Raw genomic sequence first — 25,062 nt, forward strand, 5'->3', positions numbered from 1 at the left:
CAATAAGGTTCAGCAAATAATTATAAAATACCCCAAAAAAATAGCATGGGCCCCGACAAGGGTATTATTGGTATACACGTGACATATAGGGATACTACGCGTGTCAATAAATTTGAACCTGATCCTCCTAAGCAGGTTAATAGGAGTCATCAAGATTCAATAAATAATTAACAAATACTCCCAAACACCTGCATGGGCCCCGGCGAGCATGTTATTGGTACACATGTAACGTCTAGGGATATTGCGCGAGTCAATAAGTGAATTCAAGTTCGAACCCGATCCTTCTATGTGGACCAATAGGAGTTGATAAGGTTCAAACAATCAAATAAATATATGATTATGACGACCGATATATTTATTTTAATATATTCATATTAGGCCTTCAAGGCCTATAATAAAGAGGATTCAGTAATGAAGGCATAAAACCTATGAAACCCTATCCTCTATCGATAACTCGATATAGTCGATAAGGTTTATCTATAAATTGCAAATATTGTCAAATGAAAATGACCCCAAACACCCCGATGATGACCGTGTTAAATAAAAAATCTCAATCAGAGGGGTCCATTCAAAATATTTCAAAATAACATCCCAAACATTCAAAATTCCAAAAATCCCAAAGTAATTGAAATCCATAATATTTAAAATTGAAACAATACTATCAAACACTTAAAGTAAAATATATCTACCTTTCACCAAAAGTTTGTCGGGGAGGACAAATTTGAAAATAACTTCAGCTCACATGGAGATAAATGTCTGGTCGAAAATATCACTAGAATCCATTCTTAAACAATCTCCTACTAGTATAGACATGGTACGTGTGCTCTAACCGGCTGTTTTCCGCCAAATGGTATTGCATGATAAATGGTTATGACCTAGGGCCCTCTGAAACTAGTGATTTTACCACCAAATAACACCATGAAATATTGGTTATGACCAAAGCCAATATACTCCTTAGTGGTATCAAATTCTTAAGATATGAATCAATATGATATAATTGATTGAGCACAAAGCCCTCTGTTAGCTAAGATGGATTTAAATTTTCCCCCTTAGACAAACACTCATCCTAGGTCTACAAGGTTCCCTTGGATGAAGCAACCCATGACTGCCGATAAGGATCCTTCTATCAGGTTCGGTCGACTACCTCCTATGACTAAGTGGACCAGGGACCACGATGACTAGGGAGGACGGAATCATGGGATCTTGATCGGGTCCATCATCCATTTCCCGACCATCAGCTTTAAGTGGAAGATGGTAAAATTTTTGTTTTAAATATCAATTTTCCAAATTCCAAAAAATTCAAATTAACTTCCAATTCTCAATCCCATGCTGCTACTATATGCCAGGTAACACGTATCTCTACGTATCTGATTGATGACTTGCCTTAATCGAAAGTTTTCTCTCATTATCGGGAGGGGTAATTAACTATAAGGGCTTGCGCCTATAGGAAACCAGAACTCATATCAAAAAGTCCTCGCAAAATGAGGGTGAAATCTCTGGGTAGTATCTTATCTACAAACCCATCTGCCTTCCAAAATTTATCCCGGAACTTAATTCTATTAAAACACCCCTCAAAAAGAAAAAGAAAAGTCGGGCGGAGGCCGGGGCCGAATTTTCGGAGCCCACAAAGTTGCTTTAAGAAGCAGAAAAAAAGCCGCCCCAAACGAAGCCTAAGTTTGCCATTGTGCTTCTATTAGAACAACAACAAAGGAAGCAAAGCTAGGCAATAAGTTCCCATTATAGAGGAAAAAATCATAGATGAGTGTACAAACTATTGTTTCAGGTATCTCTAGGTGCTGAAACTAAAATCAATCATAGTGAGATACCTAGTTATTTCTTCGTATCATAAAATGTAAAATTTAATCATTTTATGATTTGTTTATTTAAATACTATAAGAAGAAGAAGACTCAAGAAAATGAAATAGAAGAGTTAATAATACTAGCTTTGGGCTCATTCATACGTGCGCAACACTACAATGGCATGGTAATTAATGGAGTCATTTTTCATGTGGAAAACATAAAAGACATAGAACCCAATATATTGGTTTTATTGTGTCTGAGATATTAGAATTGGTTCAAGGATTGTTTGTTTGGATGTATTAGGATTGTACAGTAAATAAATATAGGAGTTCTAAATTTTTTGGAGTTTTATTAGGTTGGAATTTGGAATATCCCTTTTGGCTATTTTCGGAATATCTCAAATTAAAAAAGCCATGTTATGGAGCAAATTGTTCATGGAAATATTGAAGTGGAAGGCATACCTAAACATATTGAAATGGAATATTGGCATGCCTAAACATATGATATTTGAATATTTTTTATTCTATGGAGATAGTAAAAAATTAGAAAGGCTTTAAACTTTTCTTTTCACCCCTACAAACTAGACAAAGATCTAGGGATGCATAGACTTTTATCCACTTCTATTATTAAGAGTCTCATTCATAAAACTATGTTATTTATTTTCGTTAGACCAAAACTTCTTATTCTCATAAGTATCAGAAATATTTTTTGCAAGTCTTTATATTCTTTTAGTGACATAAACCACAAATATCTTTTTCATTTTAGTACGATAAGTGGTGCATTTGAAATAAGCAGTAGTAGGTAAGTTGCAATTTAGCAGAACACTTTCTCATGTATTTGATACTCAACTCTTTCACTTTATAATTTAATTTGGTACATATACTTATGTAATTTAGTAAGCTGTTACTAATTTTATATCAAAGAAATCTTAATCATATTTCGTCAAACTCGGTGAGTCTCAAATTACCTCAACATAAGCCCCCATCATCATTATGTTATTAAATTTCTTATGATAAAGAAAGGTGTCAAGCTAGATTGGTGAGGTTGATTCTTTTGTTATAAGAATTTGATGTATAGATTCTTAATAGGATGGAAAAGAAAAATTAGGTGGTTCATCGCTTATCTAGGATAAAGTTAAAAAAAATCTATACTTAATGATTATGAAATTAATGAGATTTTTCCTAATGAGCATTTATTTGTTGTGCATTTGTTTGGCATACCTTATGTTTATAGGTGAATTATGTTCTTAGTGGGGTTCTTCTTGCTAACATGTCTTATATCCAAAGATACGAAGTTCTATTTTTGGGGTATGCTGCTCTTATTTAGGTGGTATAAAGATCAAATTATTAGTCGATATTTCTCTGAGAATGACATAAAATCAATAATTAGGCAATGTCTTGATTTTGAGCGTCGAGGTCATTTTGGAGGTTTTAGAATGCTTCTAAGACCTTATAATATGGGTTTTAATAGCCTGCCCTATGTTAGGATGCAAATGAATATGCAAAAAAAAAAAATGATCAATAAATAAATATTGTCCAGGTTGACGCACAAAAAATATGCAAATCGATCAGAGATGGCTTAACATTGTTTGATTACAGATAAATATTTGTCCCTATAGTTTAAATGTGTTAATATTATTATCAAATTACACATTTATTGAAGTTTGTATAACCTTTACTTTTTTGAGGATGCATGGCTTTGCTTTTGAACGTATCATACTTTTGCTAAACCTCAAGCAAGCTTAAGCATCATTTTCAAAGCTGAGGTGATAGTTCATAAACTTCTAAGATTGGAAAAATATATATATTTATATATTTGATAGGAATTCGCTATGTTTTTTATAAATGTGTTGCCAACATATTATCAGTAAATTTTATTGCATGCATCCCTCTTCTTAATACAAAGGTGAAAGAAGAATAGCAGTAATTTCTTATTCTATGCAATCATAAAAAAATAATATTGAAATCCTATTTGATAGGTGCCCCAACAAGCCAAAAGAAGTAGTTATGGTTTCTTTGAATTGTGTTATATATGTCATGACTCGGCCCGGAAACCCGAATTAATGAGACGGGAACGATCGGTCGGATGGTTGATTAAATTTTGATTTGCTAAAACTATCCCCAATAAAATTTTTTAAGGAGTCACTAAAACCTCAAAACAATTTGAAATAAAATTATATAAATAACTTTTATTCTGAGTATCTCGCCTATGATACGCATTTTAACCTCTTCTACTCATTTTATGCTTTGAATAATACATGTTAATTTATAAATTTAGGAGTGAGTCATAAAATAACTCAATGAATAAATCATGCATCTAAATTACAATAACACAAGACCTTTGAAACAATATGTATGCTTAGTTCCAAACATAAAATAATTCTGTTTAGATTCATTTCAAACATGACCATCAACATTATAGGTATCATTATCATATCTTTATCTTTATATTAATCCTTTTTTGTAAATAACACAATCGTCATAGTATCCACTGTATAAAATAGTATCAATGAAGGTACTCTTTTTTCATTTATTTTTTTCTTTTTTATAACTTTTTTCATTTACGTGCATGCTTATATTATGTCCCCATCCAGTACCATAAGGAGGTGTCTTAATCAGTCAGCATGTACATACAATCATTCTACATAAATCATCTCATTTACATTTTCCATATCATTTCATATTGATTTATATAATATACATTATGATATAGGATAGATGCCATCTCTATGATATAAAATATAAGTCTTCCTAATTCAACATGATCAATTGTGTTTAGTAAAGAGTCGGACCTTCACTCTTCGCCAAGCTTCTACCCGACGCCGGACTTCTACCGGTTATCGGACTCCGCTGGACGTCTATGCGAAGATGCATTTCTTTTCATTGCTGGACTTCTACCTGATGCTGTCCTACTGATCTTTGTCGTTAGACTACAGTCCTTCCGACCTCCGTCGCCAGCCGACTACGGTCCTCCTGACTTATGTCGCCCGCCGACTACAGTCCTTCCGACCTCCGTCGCCCGCCGATTACGGTCCTCCTGACTTACGTTGCCCGCCGACTACAGTCCTTCGCCGCCAGTTGACTACGGTCCTCCTGACCTACGTAGCACGCCGACTACAGTCCTTCTAACAAAGCGAATACGTCGATAGTAGATCTTTGTATTTACATCATGTAATGTACTCCATAAGATGTACATCAAGCTAAGGCCTTCTCCCATGGAAGGGTCTCATTTGTAATCGACTGCAAATACTAGTGGATTCGTTCAAACTGGGCTAGGCCCCGTGGTTTTTCCCCCTTTTACAGGGGTTTTCCACGTAAAAATCTTGGTGTCTCATAAATGCTAGACCCTCTCCTTATCTGCTTGCGTGCCAGATCTTCGTACAATGCTAAGACGTTAAATATAATATTTCTCTACCGCCGCGAATACTTCTGGACGCAACAATACTAACTAATTTTATTTTTAAACATTAAATTTAACATTAATTTCTTCTAAGTTATTTTAAATTTTTAAATAAAAGTTCTTAACTATATTTAGTATTTTATTTTTACAAATTCATTAATAAATAATTTAAAATTTATCAACATTTTAATTAAGTATTATTTCTCTTTAAATTTTTTTTTTACCTTATTTCCCGATGCTGCCAATCCCGAGCCCTAACTCGCACGCATGCATCTTCTTTCTTCCTCTCTTTGACACTTGCCCTTTCGGTCTCCCACATTCGCTTCTCAAGCTCATCCCACGGTCCCTTTCTTTTTCCTTCTCTCGATCTCCTACTTGGCAACTTGCTCGTAGGTTTCATTCACGAGACCCCTTTTCCCTTAAATTTCTCTTATTTAGCGATACTCGATGGAGCATAACAGAGTTATCTCGCATGATGTATCATTTCTTTTCACTCCCATATGCATTCCTTCATTCCATTGCACGATTGCATTCCGCTAGGTCCTCCCGTGCCCATGGTTTTTCCCTCTTGACTCTTCTGCTTTGTTAACTATTCGCCCTATTCCGCTCGCCTACTTCAGCATAGGGTTTGATTCAGCTAAACCAGACCAGCCAGTTCTTACAATATACTTAGCTTCCAAAAATATTGATCTCCTGTGTTGATGTAGAAGATTATAATAAAATTTAAGTATCATAGGTTGACGTAGAAGATTATAATAAAAATTAAGTATTTGATATATCTTTTTGAATGATTTACTCAACTGGATATATATATATATAAGTTCACAAAATTGAAATTCATATTTTTAATATTTTTATGCTTAATGAGAGATGGTTCAGTTTTGAGGAGTTTCTAATTTCAAATAAGAAATTTTAGAGAATTGGAAGGGAGTTGATATCTATCTTTACAATTTATTTAGAATATAATAATCTTAGTAATAAAATGCAATATTGACATGTTCTACTAGGAACGAAAAACGTAAGAAAGTGGAGGTGCTTTAAATGGAATATAAAGATCCTTCAAAACAATGGAGCTATTTTTTTTGAAGGCAAACTAAAAATCCATTTCAAAATAAAGATACAGGCATACAGAAGACTCCAAACAGTGCCACATCCATAGAAATACAATCAATGAAAAACAAAGAAAAGAACATCAGTGAAACAAAATTAGAGTTGGATAGGCAAAAACGAAAAATTTCGAACTCAGACCGACACCTAGTTGCCAGCATCTAAGGAGTGCAGACAACATTCAAATCGAGAAGCAACCAAAAATCAAGCCACCAAGGTTGCCAACCAACCCTGGCCATCCAAGGCGCAGCTTTGCAAACCGTTAAATCCAGCATCGCAACCAAAGTAACGCAAACCGGAATTGAAGCAAACTTCCAAAATAAGAAATAAGAGAGTCATTACTTCTTGGTTTTACGTTTACGTTGCCTCCCAGAATTATCGAGCAAGCCCGTTTTCAAGTTACAACATAGTTATGATAATTTTTTAATAATGAAAAGATTTCAATTAAACAAAAAAACAATGTAGAAAGAATAAACATAACATACACTTTTAAGTAATTTGGTTGAGGAAACTATAAATATAAAAGTTTATTCTTTTTTATTTGGTTTGAAAAAATAAATAAATAAAGTAAAAATTTGGCAACAATGCTGGTAGGATAGGTGGTGATCAGGGAAGCGGGGGTGACCAGCAACAATGGGAGGGGGTGGGTAGTAGGATTAATTATTCTGTGTGGACACCGAATGCCGTACGGAGATCAATCAAAATGCGCCACGCCAGCCATGTGCTCGGTATTGCGGCTCGGTACCGCTAATGTGATTCATTCTGGTTGGTCTCCGGACAACGTTCTGCATCCGGTCTCCGCACAGAATAATTTCTCGGGTAGTAGTAACAAATGATGCTTTATATAAGCAGTGTATTTAGAATTTGTCCAATCCAAATCTAATCAAGTTTAAATACATTATAAATAAACTAAATAGTGAATTCTAAAAAAGCTGAAAATTACTCCTCATTTGTTTATTTATATACATGAGCTAAGTTATTTTGGGAGCTGGAAATGAATTTATAACCAATTTAGAATTTGTAAAGCATAAACACAATAGAGATTATCAAAACATGAGCAAATTATTATCAACGAAGGCCCAACTTAGGGCCAAATAAAATTGAGATCAGAGGATAATTAGCACATTATTAATCTAATTGTTTCTCCAAACGTAGTAAATTACAACGGAAAATAGGACTTCATACAGCTACACGGCTCTATTACCCATCCATTTCAATGGTTTCCATATACCACATTTTAAATTCAATATCAACTAAGCAGAAAAAAACTAAGGAATTCAAAGATTAAGAGCATATAGAATTGACTGGCTCTGAAATTTTAAGTATCAAAACACAGCAAAATATGCTTAATTTTTAGATTAGTTTATTTTCGTTTTGAGCTTATACTGTTACAATCCCCAATGGCATATTAAAACAGAAGGAAGCTATTGATGGTAGATTCTCTTGATCATTTATTTGGGAGAAGCCTTCAGCTAATTTAGGACCGTTGCACGACCGCTATAATTGCAATGTGCTGCAACGACATTCCACAATGGATTATGGACCGGCGGGGTAGTTTTGTTGAATTATTTAATTTAGTAGTGGTCATAACCAGTGAAAACTTACCGATTTACAACGGTTATAACCGCCACAGAACTTGAAAATATGAACCGATTTACATAATTGTGTCTGTTCAACTGTGTAGGTGAACGGACATCAATTTGAAATCAGGAAGATCCCATGAACTCTCCAAGATCTAGGGACATTAGCTATTGATGGTAGATTCTCTTGATCATTTATTTGGGAGAAGACTTCAGCTAATTTAGGACCGTTGCATGACCGCTGTAATTGCAATGTGTTGCAACGACATTCCACAACGGTTTATGGACCGGCGGGGTAGTTTTGTCGATGTGCTTAATTTAACAGCGGTCACAATCGGTGCAAACTTACAGATTTACAACGGTTATAACAGCCACAGAACTAGAAAATATGAACTGATTTACAGAATTGTGTCCGTTCAACTATGTAGGTGAACGAACATCAATTTGAAATCAGGAAGATCCTATGAACTCTCCAAGATCTAGGCACATTAAAAGTCTTCAATACTCCACCTTAAGTTGGATATTACATATCAATCATATCCACCTTGGAGTTAAGACTCTCAAAATTGTTATGTTTTATGGCCCTAATAAGAATATTAGTTATTCAAAGATTTAAATGAGTATAAATCAATATGATAGTATTGCCATCAATATTTACCGAGGATGATCAATCTGTATATGAGTGGTCCAATCATGAAGGATTGAGTTCTTTGTAATGGCTATTAACTATCTCAAATTATTTGTACCGTTAGATTTAAGCTTGTCATATGTACCGTTCATTGTGTTAGCTTTAGTCTATATATAGACCCTTGTAACAGATTGTTTCATAATAAGATTCACTATTCCTTTCCTTCTTCTCTCGCATGTTCTTGCTGTTATCATGGTATCAGAGCTAACCAGGTAATTTTTTTTCTTCTTCTTCTTCCTCTTGTCATCGTCTCCAATGGCGAAGCAAGAAAATTCATCTACCTCATCTGCTTCTCCTCCGATCTCAACTTCTTCCATCGAGATTTTGATTCCTGCTCAATTAAAATATTTGATGTCAAATGTGAAAACCATTTTGAATACTCAACTTACTATTGATAATTATCACATTTGGCGATAGAAAATTACAAAACTCTTCTCTGCAAATAATTTCTTTTGCTATCTTGATGGTGAGATTTTGAATCCATCAAAACAAGTGGTTCTTGATGATTATATTGTAGCCATTATTCCTCATTACCGTTCTTGGCTGCTTATTGATCAAAATTTGGCATCCACACTATTTTCTACAATCTCTCCATCAATCTTGACATACATTCTCAATCTTGATTCTTGCATGGAAATTTGGTTCATGTTAGAACGTCGATTACAATCATCAAATCGATTGCATATCTTGCAACTAAAGAACAAACTTCATCAGCTATAGATGAAGGATCGCGCTATGGTGCAATACCTATAAAGATATCAAACAACAGGTTGACGACATTAACGCCGCTGGCTCACATATAGAACTAGAAGACATTATCCTGTACACGCTTAATGGCCTTCCTTCTTCTTACAATGCATTCAATACATCCATCCGAACGAAGTTGCATCCTATTCATTTGGATGATCTATATGCCTTACTATGTAAGGAAGAAACCAATATAGCTGTCAAAACTCGTTCGGATACCTCTGATCATAATACTATGGATTCCTCCTTTGCTCATACGGCATATCACAGGCATTCTAGAGGAAGATCTCGCGATCGCTCATCAAATCAACGAGGTGGTCGCTCTCAGTTTCCACCTACTCGTGGAAATCGTCGATCGCAGCTCCAGTTGATTGTCAAATTTGTAGAAAATTTGGACATTCAGCTGCAAACTGTTGGCATAGTTCCAATCTTTCATACCAACCATCCACTCCTCTGGTATTCTTGGCTCATGACGAAACTCCTCCGGCTCAGTGATTTTTTTATTCCGGTGCAAGCACACATCTCACCTTCGATGTTTCTCAGGTTCAATCTATGCAACCATATACAAGTAATTCAAAAGTTCAAGTTGGAAATGAGAATAAGCTTCCCATTGCGTATTCGGGTCAAGGCATTCTGCCTACACCTGCCTATAAGTTTTGACTTAATCATCTGCTTCATATTCCTACTGTTACACATAATTTGATTTATGTTAACCGTTTAATCAAAGATAACAAATACTATATTATTTTTTATTCTAATGATTTACTATTAAGGATTCTCAGACGCATCAGCCTCTTCTCTGGGGTACCATCCGTCACAGACTGTATCCTATTGATCTCACACCCGCTGCCATCTCAGCTTTGCATCCTACATCTCTTCTCACAGTTTCTAGCAATGTTTTTATCTGGCATTAAAGACTTGGACACCTTGCTGTAGATATTCTTCAATGTGTCAATAGTTATTTTCATATTCTGAAACATAGTTTTCATTGTGACCCTTGTGCTCATGCAAAATACATCGCTTAACTTTTTTCTTCTACTATTTCTAAAACCAATTCTTGTTTAGAAATACTTCACAATGATGTATAGTATGGGCCCTTCCCCAATTGCTTCTTTTCAAAATTACATATACTACATTTTGTTTGTTGATGATTTTACACGTTACACTTGGGTTTTCCCTCTTAAACAGAAATCCGAGGTTTTCCAAACATTTATTCATTTCAAAAATCTGGTTGAAAATCAATTTCAAATAACTATAAAAGCTATTCAGTCTGATCGAGGGGGAGAGTATCTTAATAAATAATTTAAAAAATGCTTTCAAAAGTCTTGCATTGCTCATAGGTTTACTTGTCCATATACCCCGCAATAAAACGACATAGCAGAGAGAAAACACAGGCATTTACTTGAAACAATGCGTGCTTTATTATTTGAAGCTAATGTTCCTAATCATTTTTGGGTAGATACATTGTTAACTGCTGCTTACATAATAAACATGTTACCAATACATTCTAAAAATAAACTATCCCCATATCAGTGTTTATTTAAACAAGAATCGGATTATAATCACCTTTGGGTGTTTGGTTGCCTATGTTATCCGTGGTTACCTCCTTTTCAATGCCACAAACTTCAGCCTAGAGCTATTGCATGTGTTTTTCTCGATTATGCTGATAATACTGCTGGATACAAGTGCCTTGATCTTCTCACAAGTCGTATTTATATATCTCATCATGTCAATTTTGTTGAACATGAATTTCCACTTCGGTCATACCCGACTCAGATCATTACTACTTAGTCTCATTCTCAGTCTACATCACCTTTGTTTATTCCTCCCTTTACTTTGGTTCCCACATCTGTTCACTCGAGTTTTCCTCCTTCGTTCACTGAATCTCATCAACCGCATTCTATCAACTCTTCTTACAATCAATCTAACACTAATTCACCAAATAACACTACTTCTACTACTGTTCCAACTATTTCTCCCTCCAGCTCAATTAATGCTACTCATATTACACTAGCCAATTTCATCCTCTGTTCTTGTAACCCATCATCCCATGATTACAAGGCAGTAAACTGGTCCACTTAAACCAAAATAGTTATTTGATCTTCAACACAATGTCATACCTCTCTCCCCCACCTCATTCTCTTAAGCTAATAAATTTCTTGCATGGCGTACAACCATGTCGACTGAATTTCAAGCGTTGCAAGCTCAGGGTACTTGGTCGTTGGTTCCTCCTTCACCCGATCAAAATATATTGGGTTGTAAATGGTTGTTTAAAATGAAATTTATTTCAAATGGTATCATTACACGTCACAAATCATGTCTTTGCATAAGGCTTTAAACAAGAATATTGATTTAACTATACGGATACTTTTAGTCATATTGCTAAATTTCCAACAATTAGACTTTTGCTTATTGTGGCTATTACAAATCAATGGACAGTCTACCATTTGTATGTCTCCAATGTGTTCCTGCATGGAACCTTATCTGATTAAGTATACATGAAGCAACCACCGGGGTTTATTGATTCTCAATATCCCATTCATGTCTGTTGTCTTCACAAGGCAATTTATGGTTTAAAGCAGTCCCCTAGACAATGGTTCTCCACATTGTCCTATGCCTTACTTCAGTTCAGCTTTACTGCAAGCAAAACCAACCCATCTCTTCTGATTTTTCAAAAAGGTTTTAATGTTATGTATCTACTTATATATATGGATGATTTGTTGCTTACAAGAAATAATTTAGCCGAGCTTCAACATCTCTTACAGACACTACATAATATTTTTAGCTTACGAAACTTGGGTCATGTTACTTATTTTTTGGGAATAGGGATCACTTTTACTTCTACATGTATGCATTTGTCTCAAAAAAAGTATATTACAAACCTCCTCAACAAGAATGGCATGCTTCAATGTAAATCTGTGACTAGTTCACTGCCTTCTAAGCTACCGTCACTATCCGAGTCTTCCAAACTATTAATTTGATCAGCCCAAAGTAAACAAACAATTAGTTGGATCACTGCAGACTATCACCTTACCGAATATTGCCTTTGCCGTCAACTATCTTTGTCAACATATGCATAAACCATACAAATTACATTACTAGCTCCTCAAATGAATTTTTCAATATCTTAAAGGCATGACTGAATATTCACTGCCCATTTTCCCTTCTACATTTCAACTTCAAGCGTTTACTGACTCAGATTGGGCAGTGAATCCCAATGATCATCGTTCGATTTCAGGATATTGTGAATTCTTAGGAGATAATCTTATCTCATGGTCTGTCAAGAAACAACCTATTGTTGCTTGATCCTCCACGGAGGCGGAATATCGAGCTCTAGACTCAGCAGCAAGTGACATCATGTTGATAAGGAGATTGCTATCTGATTTCAACATTCCCTGCTATAAGCCTACACCTCTCTATTGTGACAATGTTTCGGCCCTAGCTCTTGCAAATAATCTAGTGTTTCACGCAAGAACTAAACATATTGAAGTTGATTATCACTTTATCCATGACTGCATCAAGAATGGACATATCATCGTTCATCACATTGCTTCTTTAGACCAACCAGCTGATATTTTCACAAAAACAATGTCTTCCACTCGGTTTTTATAGCTTAGAAACAAGTTAACCATGGTTAACTTGAGCGGGGATATTAAATGTCTCGATTTATTTGTACCGTTAGATTTTAGCTTGTCATCTGTACCATTCATTGTGTTAGCTTTAGTCTATATATAGACCCTTGTAACAGGTTGTTTCATAATAAGATTCACTATTCCTTTCTTTTCTCTCCCATTTGTTCTTGTAATTATCAATGCCAATGGTAGCTTTATTATCGCACAATAATTTCACTGGACTACTTAATGGCAACGGTCTCCTATTTCTTATGTTCTTCATTCGAGTACATTTTCCCACATATATGCAATATCTAGTATCTGGTCTCCTCTTAGTAATAAAATTGCTTAATCTACATCAATGGACACTTCCACATTTCTCTTGCAATTTTCCTGAACTATAGTTCTTTGTCAGCATTCTCCATTAGATGTTGAAGGATCCAAAAATAGCCCCCATATGAGATATTGTTGGATTATTTATGAATCTATTGGCCATGCTAACTAAGAAGCAAATATTTGATCTCCTCCTATCTGTTAAATAAATCATTTCTGGACAAGTCTTTGATATCTTCCTATATCTATATGAGGACTTTCATCTTTAGTGCCCACCATAAATATTTAGAACTACAGAATTATCTAATATCATCCTTTAATTGTGCAATATCAAACCAAGGAACTATCAAAGTTGTTCCAAGCTTTAATATCAAATTCTTTTGCTGGAAGTTGTTTAAATTTGCTATATCTCCCTCATCATTTCCAAGCAGGATAATATAATCAACATAAACAATCAGCATGAAAATTTCATAGTTTGACATATAATTCATGAACATAGTGTGATCAACTTAGTGTTGAGATAATACATGTGCCTTAATCACCCTTGATAATCAGCCAAGTCGTGTACTGTATAATTTTTTTTTTAAAGCTTGCATATCTTGCCAAAGTTGACTTGACTCTCCCAAGAAGAGAGGGAATACTCATGTAGACTTCTTTAATATCAGCATGAAAAAAATAAATTTTAATGTCGCGCTGATGTAAGAGCTAGTCACAATCCCCAAAATAGATGGGGATATTATCAGCGGAATTCAAGTTGGATGGTTGAAGTGGAGGAATGCATCGGGTTTGTTTTGTGATAGAAAAGTCTCTCTCAAACTTAAGGGAAAAATCTATAAGGTGGTGGTGAGACCTGCAATGCTTTTTGGTGTTGAATGTTGACCATTAAAAGAGAAGCATAATACTAAGTGTTGCAGAGATGAGGATGCTCATGTGGATGAGTTTCTTTACCCTTAGAGATAGGATACGAAATGAGAATATAGGTGAAGAGGATAGAGTAGCTACAGTGGAATATAAGATTAGAGAGAGTCACCTTAGATGGTTTGGTCACATTAAACGACGGCCTTCCGATGACCCGGTTAGGAAAGTAGAAGTATTAGATTTGACTAGACCTAAAAAGACTTGGCTAGAGAATATTAGAAATAATCTTTCTTTATAGATTTAAACGAGAATTTGACTTCTAACAGGACACAATGGAGTAAAAAAATTCATGTAGCCGACCCCACGTAGTGGGAGAAAGGCTTATGTTGTTGTTGATGATGTAAAAGCTAGTCTAGATTTGCTGAAAGGGACAATATACATGAATGGAGATTGATGTTGGAGCTAGTCTAGGTTTGTTGCAAGCCTTTGAAAATTTCAATAGTATGTTCATACTATGTCCCATTGGTCTGGGTGAAACTTTTGTCTATCAATTGAAGTTTTAATTTGCTCTCACTACCACCTGTGTTGTATTTAATGGAAAAATCGACTTACATTTGCGTGGCACTTTTTAGCTTTGGGAAGTTTGATGATTTCTAAGGTTTTGTTTGGGATGACTTTTTTATTGCTTCTTAAAACATTTTTTAGTACAAAAATTTTAATTTTTATATTAAAAAATTACTTTAAAAAGTAATAAAAAAGTCATCACAAACAAAACATAAGTGTTATTTTTATTCAATGCTTATATTTCTTCCATTATAACATGTACACTGAGGTTACTCGAGAGCTTTTATGAGACACATTAATAATTCAAAAAAGAGAAAATAATCAAAATGGTCCCTCAACTGTTTATGGAGGAGTAAAATAGTCTCCAACTATTTTAAGACAATTTCTCAAAATCAGATCGTTTTGATCCTAATATCTAATATTGAAGATTATAGTGTTAAATATATAGGTTTTTTGGCTTTTTTTTAATTAAGTTATTTCTTAAATATAAAATTTTAAAAAATTATTAAATATTTTATAACAAAAGAAATGAATAATATTTAGTTTTTATTTGAACATTTTAAAAAATATTTGTAACTAAGTTGAAAAGTTAATCATAATTAGCTTGAGAAGATGACAATTATTTTCTTATGATTTCAAAAAATTTGAATCAAATCAAATCGAATGAAGGAGATTGAATCAGATCAAGATCATATTGTTAATAATTTAAGACGGCTTGACCTACCTACAATGAAAAGTCAGATTTTGCGGTCTATTTTCAATTAGCCGCACAATTTCAACAGGGAAAAAAATACCACCATAACACTAAAGTTGGCTTACCTTCTAAAACCAAAAGGCAACAAAAATATACACACATCAACTCTAATGCAATAGCATCAGCCAGAAACCGTCTAAATACTGGTACCATAAGTGAATTAAGTCACAAATGAGTCGTTGGGATTGACTCTACGGGCTGGGATCGACTGCATGATAAATGTGATCCACACTTACTGTTCTGGGGATCAACTGCGGGATTGACATGATTGATGCTACGGGAAGCGGGGTCAAAGCTACACTCAACGCTCTGCGGGACGTTGAGGGTGAAGCTACAGCGGAGGCTACTACACTGCGGAATGCTGGGGTCGAAGAAGGGTTTCATTGCTAGGTTTTCAATGTGGAGGGTTCGAATAATGTTTTGTAGATATTAAACTATGTTTTAATATTTATCTACTTATTCCATTATTATCATCGCACCCATCTGACTTTTCCATTTGCAATTGACGACGTGACAAAAATGGTCCCATTTTGAAGAGTTGAGGGATCAAATTGATCCCTCACAAAGAGTTGAAGAACCATTTTCGTCATTTTCTCATTCAAAAAATGAGGTTTACAAATCATACATTGTACTCATGGAAAATCATAGCATCACAAATCGTGTGATCAAAAGCACCTAAGCTGACAATCTATAGGATCTTGCTTTTCCAGATGTAAACAAGAGAGTGTTTAAAAGATTATCTTTTTCAAACAAAAGCTGAGCTTACAACAAATTTAGTGGTATGAAGGGTTTGTGACTATGGTGGCTGCTAAAACAATTATTTTGAAGGAATTCAATCAGTTCTTTGTTGAATGCACTTTGGTAAAACGACATTGGAGACTTTATGGTGATAATGTTGCCATGAATTTTACTATTTCATGTTATCCTTGATTTATAGTCAGGAGGTTTTCAATGTATCTTCTTGCAATTGTCATGAGTGAGTCCTATCTTGTCACAATGATTGCAACAAGGTTTATTTCTCTTCTTAAGTCTGACATTTCCATGGATGAATTAGGTTCCACAAGATCTAAGCACAAGTTCTCTGAGTCTTACAAATTGTTGGGCACTCACAGTCACTACAGGAAAATCTTTTATAACCGTCGGACTTTTTGACGGATTTACATGCGCTGGTAAAAGCGGCGGACTAAATTGCGGATATTTCGCCGGTAATTTTACGGCTGAATTTCCGGCATATTTTCCACCGTTAATTTACCGGCGCATATTCCGCCGGTTAATACGCCGATATTTATTATATAACTGAACATTTTATGTTGGAAAATTACAGGAGAAATCTTCAACGTAAATTGCGCCTACTTACTTAAACCCGACAAAGCGTTTCCAACATTTTTTCTACCGGTTTTATTACTGTCGGAAAATTCGCCGGTTTTATTATTAATATTATATTATTTGTGCTTTTTTTTTTTCGAGCCTCCAAGGAGTTGGGTTTCCCGAATGCCGGGAAGAGGTTTCATCCTTAAGATTCTCCCACAAACATCATCAAAATTTTTATTTAGATGAAGTAGGAACTTATACACTTGTTATTGTTCCCTGTATTTGTTGACTATCTTCTAGGCATATTCATTATATTTCATCAAAGATGCAATTTGTTGTCAATGATAAGTTAAAGAATTAAAATATGCTATGAAGAAGTCTCATCTTGTTTGAAGTCATGAAGAACGTCTTGATCTCAAATATGATTGAGATATTTTCAATATTTGAGTATATCTCTTTTGCAGCATATCAAATTTTTTTGACAATTTTATAAGATATAAAATGTTATTTGTGGAATCTGATTGTGTTAATCAATTTGATTATTATGTTGTCTTGGATCTCTAAATTTGTCGTGCACACTGGCGGGTGCGGTTTAAAAAACACCCCGAGACTGCATGCTCGAGCACCTCGACGATGTGTTCCCGAGCGCCCCAACAATGAATGACTGAGAGCATAGGACCACAGCGGTTGAAATATGGTTGTTATCGTTTTTCTCATGGGTTGCATCCCTTGGGGGTTATAACTTACTTTTTCTTGTGTTTTTTGTGTATGCAGATATTGAGAACGGTGCATATGAGAAGAAAAACAATGAGAGAGTGAGAGAGAAGAGAGATATGTATTTATTTCTCCTAATTTTCATAGTGGATTTCTTAATGTGGTGTGGCTCTATGATTTTTTCCCTATTTTTGATTTTTCCACATTAAATCCCGTGTCCTTTACTTTTCTGCTTCTTCTACTTCCTTGCTTGTTTCGTCATTGTGGTGTTTACTCCTCATCATCTCTCCCCAATATAAAATTTTCTCCAATTCACTAATTAAGAAAATTTTTTCCCAAGACAACGCTAATGCTATATTATTTTCTATCTTCGTTGTTCAGAACCAAGTCTTTTTCATCTGGATTTTTGTTCCCAAGTGTGCTGGTTGTTCTTACAAGACACGCTCTAGTACCTTTCCCACAGGAAAATATCCTCATTGACTGAAACCCTTGGATGAATTTTTGCCCATTATGCTTATTGTTGGTACTAAGAAAGACAAAAATCTCTGTTTAGATATTGTTATTGATTAACATAATAGATACAGGACTATATGATACATTGGAATAAGTGCTTCATCCGGTGCCTGTTATGATGAATGGGATAATAAGGAGCATAAATGAGAAGGATAAAATAAGAGGATAAATGTAAGGATGGGCAAACGAATTTGCTCAGATAGTATATAGAATTATGTGAAAGGCTTTACTAATTCAGTTCAATAAAGGAGATTCACGATTATCCTATGGATAGTAAAAATACTTCCCCAAAACATAAACAACTAGAAAAGGAAAACAATGTATAATCTGAATATTTGAATTTAGATCATTATTACATTAAAAGAGAAGCATAATCCTAAGTTAAGTGTTGCAGAGATGAGGATGTTCAGGTGGATGATTGACTTTATCCTTAGAGATATGATTCGATATGAGCATATACATGAGAAGTTTGGAGTAGCTCCAGTGGAAGATAAAATTAGAGAGAGTCGCCTTAGATGGTTTGGTCACATAAAACGGCGACCTTTCGATGACCCAGTTAGGAAAGTAAAGGTATTATATTTGACTTATGTTAAGAAAGGTAGAGGTAGACTTAAGAAGACTTGGTTAGAAAATATTAGAAAGGTCTTTCTTCATTAGATTTAAACGAGAATTTGACTTTTAACAAGACATAATGGAGAAAAAGGATTTATGTAGCCGACCACACGTAGTGGAACAAAGACGTGATGTTGTTGTTACTGTATTACATTAGATGATACATAAAAGAAAGAAGTCATAAATTAGTTAGTGGCCTGCGATCGACTCTACTTGATAGATGTGATCCACGCCCATAACTATAGGGATCAACTGTGGGATCGACGCGATTGATGCTACGGGAAGTGGGATCAAAGCTATGCTCAACAGTTTGTGGGATGCTGAGGGTGAAGCTACAGTGGAGGCCGCTACGCTGCGGGATGTTGTGGTGTTGCTAGGATTTAGATGAGGAGGGTTCGAATAATGTTTTGTAGCTATTAAACTCATTTTTTATTTATTTTCTTATTCCAATAATATCATCGCGCCCATCCAATTTTTTCATTTACAACTGAAGACGCGACAAAAATGGTCTCTCAAAATAGTTAGAGACTATTTTGATCCCTCACAAAGAGTTGAAGAACTATTTGATTATTTTCTCATTCAAAAAATGAGGTTTGTACTCATGAAAAATCATAGCATCAAAAGTCGTGTGATCGAAAGCACCTAAGCTGACAATCTAGGATCTTGCTTTTCCAGATGTAACCAAGAGAGTGTTTAAAAGATTATCTTTTTCAAACAAAAGCTGAGCTTACAACAAATTTAGTGGTATGAAGGGTTCGTGAGTATGGTGGCTGCTAAAACAATTATTTTGAAGGAATTCAATCAGTTCTTTGTTGAATGCACTTTGGTAAAACGACATTGGAGCCTTTATGGTGATAATGTTGCCATGAATTTTATTATTTCGTGTTATCCCTGATTCATAGTCAGGAGGTTTTCAATGTATCTTCCCGCAATTGTCACCGAGGTCTATTCCTCTTCTTAAGTCTAACACCTCCATGGATGAATTGGGTTCCACAAGATCTAAGCCCAAGTTCTTCGAGTCTTATGAATTGTTGGGCACCCATGGTCATTACAGAAAAATTTTCTATTACCGTCGGACTTTTCGGTGGATTTACATGCGCCGGTAAAAGCGGCAGATTAATCGGCGGATATTTCGCTTGTAATTTTATGTCGGAATTTCCGACGTTAATTTAATGGCGCATATTCCGCTGGCTAATTTGCCGGTATTGCATTCCTTGAGGGTTATAACTTAATTTCTCTTGTGTTTTCTGTGTATGTAGATATTGAGAACAATGCATGTGAGAAGAGAAGCAAGGAGAGAGTGAAAGAGAAGATATATATGTACTTATTTCTCCCAATTTTTATAGTGGATTTCTTGGTGTGGTGTGTCTCCATGTTTTTTCCCTATTTTGAGTTTTTCCACATTAAATCCTAGTGTCCTTTAACCTTTTCGCTGCTTTTACTTTCTTGCTTGTTTCGTCATTGTGGTGTTTACTCCTCATCTCTCCCCAACATAAAATTTTCTCCAATTCACTAATTATGAAATTTATTTACCATGACAACACTATACTATTTTCTATCTTCGTTGTTCAGAACTAGTGATATATCATCAAAAAATTACCTTGACCGAGCATGAATCTTGAGGCAAACTAAAATTGCCAAAATTAAATATGGGGCCATCTGAACTCCGATTTTAGCAAACTTATAGTTGAATTAAATGTCTCAAAAAGACGGACCCAATGACACCTAATTCGACCCACTCCAAGCCCAAATGGGTCTAAATCAAGGAACCAAAACACATTTGGAAGGTTCAAATCATAAATTGAACAACCAAAAGATTTCCAAATGTGATATACTTATAGTTGAATCGAGCAGCTCGACAAGAAAAATCCAATGAGCCCTAGATTTCTGAATTTTGATATTATTAAGACACTTAAATACTCGATAAAAGGTCCATGATCAAGAGAGTCGATATTGGCCATCCATTCGAAATACTCCCAACATGGACTACTAACTGACTCTGGACTTATGTTTGGCTGCTTACAGACACCAGACTTTCGCCGGCCAGGCTGCCGTCTGTCTTCGGACATCCGCCCGTGGTCAGACTTTCGCTTGGCCATCGACCGACACCAGAATTTCAGCTAACCATTGACTGATGTCGGACTTTCGGCCGGCCACCAACTGACGTTGAACTTCCACCTGGCCGCCGATTGTCATCGGACCTCTACCCGGCCACCGACCATCATCAGATTTCCGCCCGACTCTCAATATTTTGTAATTTCACCATCTCCAACTTAAAGGACGGATCAAGCTTTGTAACTCATTCAAATTTAGTAGGATAATTTCGACTAGGCTAGGCCCCACGGTTTTTCCCCTTTCCAGGATTTTCCACGTAAAAATCTTGGTGTTTTATCTTCTCTATTTGTGGGCTGAATATTCATGGTACACTATGATGAAAAACTCCCTCACTCTACTGCTGCGTATATTCTAGCCCGTAACAACTAGGATCTATAAAGACATATTCTCTGAAAGATTGGACTTCTAAGAGATCATATTGCATCCATCATTATTGATAACAAACTCCTATAATCACAATCTCTCTGCATTACTATACTAAAGATTTATAATTATAGCCTGATCTCCAACATTTATTTCCTTCTATGTCAGAATGACTGGAACTTAAGGTTTGCTTTATGACTCACTCCACTTTGATAAGGTGTTCTTTGTTTGGTACAAGGTGCAGATTACATAATGCTTTTTTTGTTTAGAAAATATACTTTGATGAGCTAAAGACAAATGACTTTGTTGGAGTTGTACAATGAGAAGAGGCTTGCAAATAGTTTCAGAGAACGAAACAGAGAAGAGATGGGAAGAATCATAAGGAAGAAAGGATAAAATTTACAGAGAATTAGAAGGAGAAGCAGAAATAAAGAGTAAAATAATAGGGAAGAAGATTCACTCATTGTCTTATTCATCCTTTATTACAGCCAATATATCATAACTATTGCAAGATATTGCCAAGTGTGCTGAAATGAGCTTATTTTGTTAGACGGTTGATGGGTACCATGATTGTGAACTTGCATTGAGCAAGGGGTAAGCGAGTGATTGAAATCCATTGAGATATTCAATAGAGTCATCAAAGCTGAGCAAAATTAGACTTCGTTTGGGATGACTTTCTTCCTGCTTCTTAAAGCAGTTTTTTAGTACAAAAATTTTAAGAAGCAGCAAAAAAAATTGTCCCAAATGAAACCTCTAAAAACAAGGTTGCTTCAGCATTTGTGTGACTTAGAACATGTGTACTCGAATGCATTGTTGATCCATTCGGATTGCGAATTTGGAGCTCGATAGGTGCTGTCGCCATTCGTAGTGGCTTCCAAAATTACAAAATAGCTCATAGATGTAGGTAGAAACTTACTGCATATGAGAGGTGAGTTTCTTAATATAAAAAGCAAATGGTTTACCTTACTGGTTAAGGATTACACCAAGGTCGATGTCCGAAGCATTGGTGTCAATTGTAATTGTGAATTGATTTAGAGAAGTTTGAGAGGGAGGGAAGCGGTGGATTTGTTGAAGTCTATTGTAAATACTCAAAAGCTTGCTATATAGGCAGAGAATCCCCACCAAGCTTCGAAGGCTTGGGACCTGGCCACTACAAAATGACCACAATTTTTTTATGATGACCATCATGAGTTTGAAAATGCAATATCATGAAGGTTGTCGAGAGCCATTCGAACTTGGTGATATCTGATGCAAAGGCCAATTTTGGAAAAAACAAATTGTTAACACATGCAAATCATCCAATATTTCATCCACCTTGGGAATTAGACATTTATTTGAAATTATGGATTGGTTAAGTGCACGATAGTCGACACAAAATTGCCAAGTAACACCCTTCTTCTTAACAAAAAGAATGAGAGGGGGGAAAATGCACTTATGATTGATCTGGTACTGCCAGGTTGAATAATTTTTAAACCAATTATTCAATTTTATTTTTTGGTAGTCTAGGTAATGACAGCATCATATATTTTCAGGATGATTTGATGGTCATCAAGTATGTATGGCGGAAGTGTGATCAGTTCGGAGAAAAAGTTCAGTATATTGTAAAAGTGGGTTTAGTTAGGGTATGTGGTGGTATGAGAGGCGATTGAGCTTCTTGGAGTGTTGGAGTGAAGCAAGAAGTAATATATTTGTAAGTTATTTTAATGAGTTCATTGTAATTAATTTGGTCCATGTGAATATGGTGTTTTCCCTACAGTGTGATTCGTTGGTTGTGATAAGTAAAAGTCATGGTACAAGAGGTTTGATTGGTGATGATATTACATAGATTTTGTAAACATTAGACCCTTAGTACAAGTTCAGCTCCTTGCAACATAGAAAGTGAGTTGTTGTAAGCTGATAGGCAGGATGACACACTTTAAACTACACACCATCTTATCATGATTGCCTGCCAAAAGTGAAATTTGTGATTGCTTGAATGGGCAACTGGAGGAAATCAATTAAGCATTGTTAGATGAAATTATGGGTCCAGTTGTTGTTAATGAGAACTTAGGCTAGTTGGTTTTTAATGTAGCCTAGAATTTGCAAGCTCAATAGCTTGATGTAAGAAATTGGTTGGCATGGCCAAACTTCACAATGAATAGGTTTTAAGCCCATCTCAAAATAGGTTTAAATAAATAATTCATCTATGTTGGTTGGAGGTGTTTCAAATTGCAATTGTTAATCTACCATCATGGAAGATTACATGAGATTTGCCAATTTACCAGTAGGTCGTGTGTATTGCAGACCAAATGAAGTTTACAATGCTTGTAGAAATTTCACTCAGGTTGAGACATATTTGATTTTAAAGGACCGAAGGTACCATTACATCATCAGACCATCCATGTGAAATGATGAGTTTGACGCCATTAAAGAGCTTGTGAAAACCATTATAATGTTTCATATTCTGAATTTAAGTTTTAGGATTACCTTCATTGTAATGCGGATTAGTTATTCACATTGATTGGAATAATGTGGTGCTGACAACATCATGCAATCTACTTTGAACAGTGAGGTCTGCAGTGAAGTAAAGCTGTAGTAGATTTTTGAAAACCTGCAAGGCAGCATAAAGTAGATAGATAATAATAGAGAATATATAATGTGTAAGTTTTTCCATTCATTTCATATCTGCCCTGTTTACAATAGTGTATAGTATGTATAGCCTATATGTGTACACTTGTAGGGCTGATGTGATATGGAGTTTGTTATGAGTGAATGATGATTAGGTGAGGAGTTTGTTATTGTTAGAGAATGTTACTGTGGTAGTGGAGAGCTATCCTAATACTCCACCATAAATTAATGGGTCAGATTGAACCGTCAATTTGGAGCACAATTAATGAAGTCTTTTGGTGGAGAGCGGTTTGGTGAAGATATCTCCTGGTTGATCCACTGTATTGATAGGAGTGAGTGTGATATGCTTGGCTTTAATGTGATCACAGATGAAGTGGCGATCAATTTTAATGTGCTTGGTCCTAACTTGAAACACCAGATTATTTGCGAGGGTGATAGCAGACATATTATCACAGTTGAGTGTGGTCGGTGTATCTGTTTGAATGTTGAAGTCATTGAGTAACCTTCAGAGCTAGAGAATATCTGAGATAAGAGTGGGTCCTAAGAAAGGGCACTAGCCATAAGCAGAGCACCTAGTGATTGGATCACTTGACCAATCAGCATCAGACATAGACATTATATGAAGTGTATAAAAAAGTATGGGAAGAATGAAGTGAGATGTTACCTGGATGTTGCACAACAGCCATTTTAGACGATGAAAGTGTGGCAATTATGGAGCATGCATATGCTGGCATATAACATTAACCGAATAAGCAATGTCAGGTATGGTAATAGTAAGATATTGAAGTGATCCAGTGAGTTGTTTGTAGATGAGAGGGTTGCTGAGGATAGGATAAGAGAAATGGGCTGTAGTGGGTTTGGTGGAGTTCAAATTATAAATGGGTTTGTAGGAATTGAGACAGGCCTGTTTGAGAATTAAAGTGGCGTATTGAGCTTGAGAGAGGAAATATGAAATTGAATAAGTTTGAATTTGAATACCAAGGAAGTTGTGGGCAGTTCCCAGATATTTCATGGTGAACTTGTGGTTGATTTGATCAATAAATTGTGAAACAACCGCAGGGTTGTTACCGGTTAACAAAATTACAGGTTTCCACAGCATAGATTTCAACAACTTTACTAATACTAAAAAATTACCAAATACTTAAAAATAACTACTCATAATCATAAACATTACCAAATATTAAAAAATATCACAAAAAATTTAAAAATATAAAAAATTATTCATTAATATCAATTAATATTTATAAAATTCAACAAATATTCAGAAACTCATAAAAGTTCATATGAAACTAACTAAACAACTACTCCGAATTCATTGACTCATTATCCACTAGAGCTACCTCTTTTTCACTCAACTGCTCCCTCATTTTTTGTATTTCATCCAAC

Source organism: Dendrobium catenatum, unplaced genomic scaffold (genome assembly GCF_001605985.2).
Source record: "Dendrobium catenatum unplaced genomic scaffold, ASM160598v2 fragScaff_scaffold_1067, whole genome shotgun sequence".
Lineage (NCBI taxonomy): Eukaryota > Viridiplantae > Streptophyta > Magnoliopsida > Asparagales > Orchidaceae > Dendrobium > Dendrobium catenatum.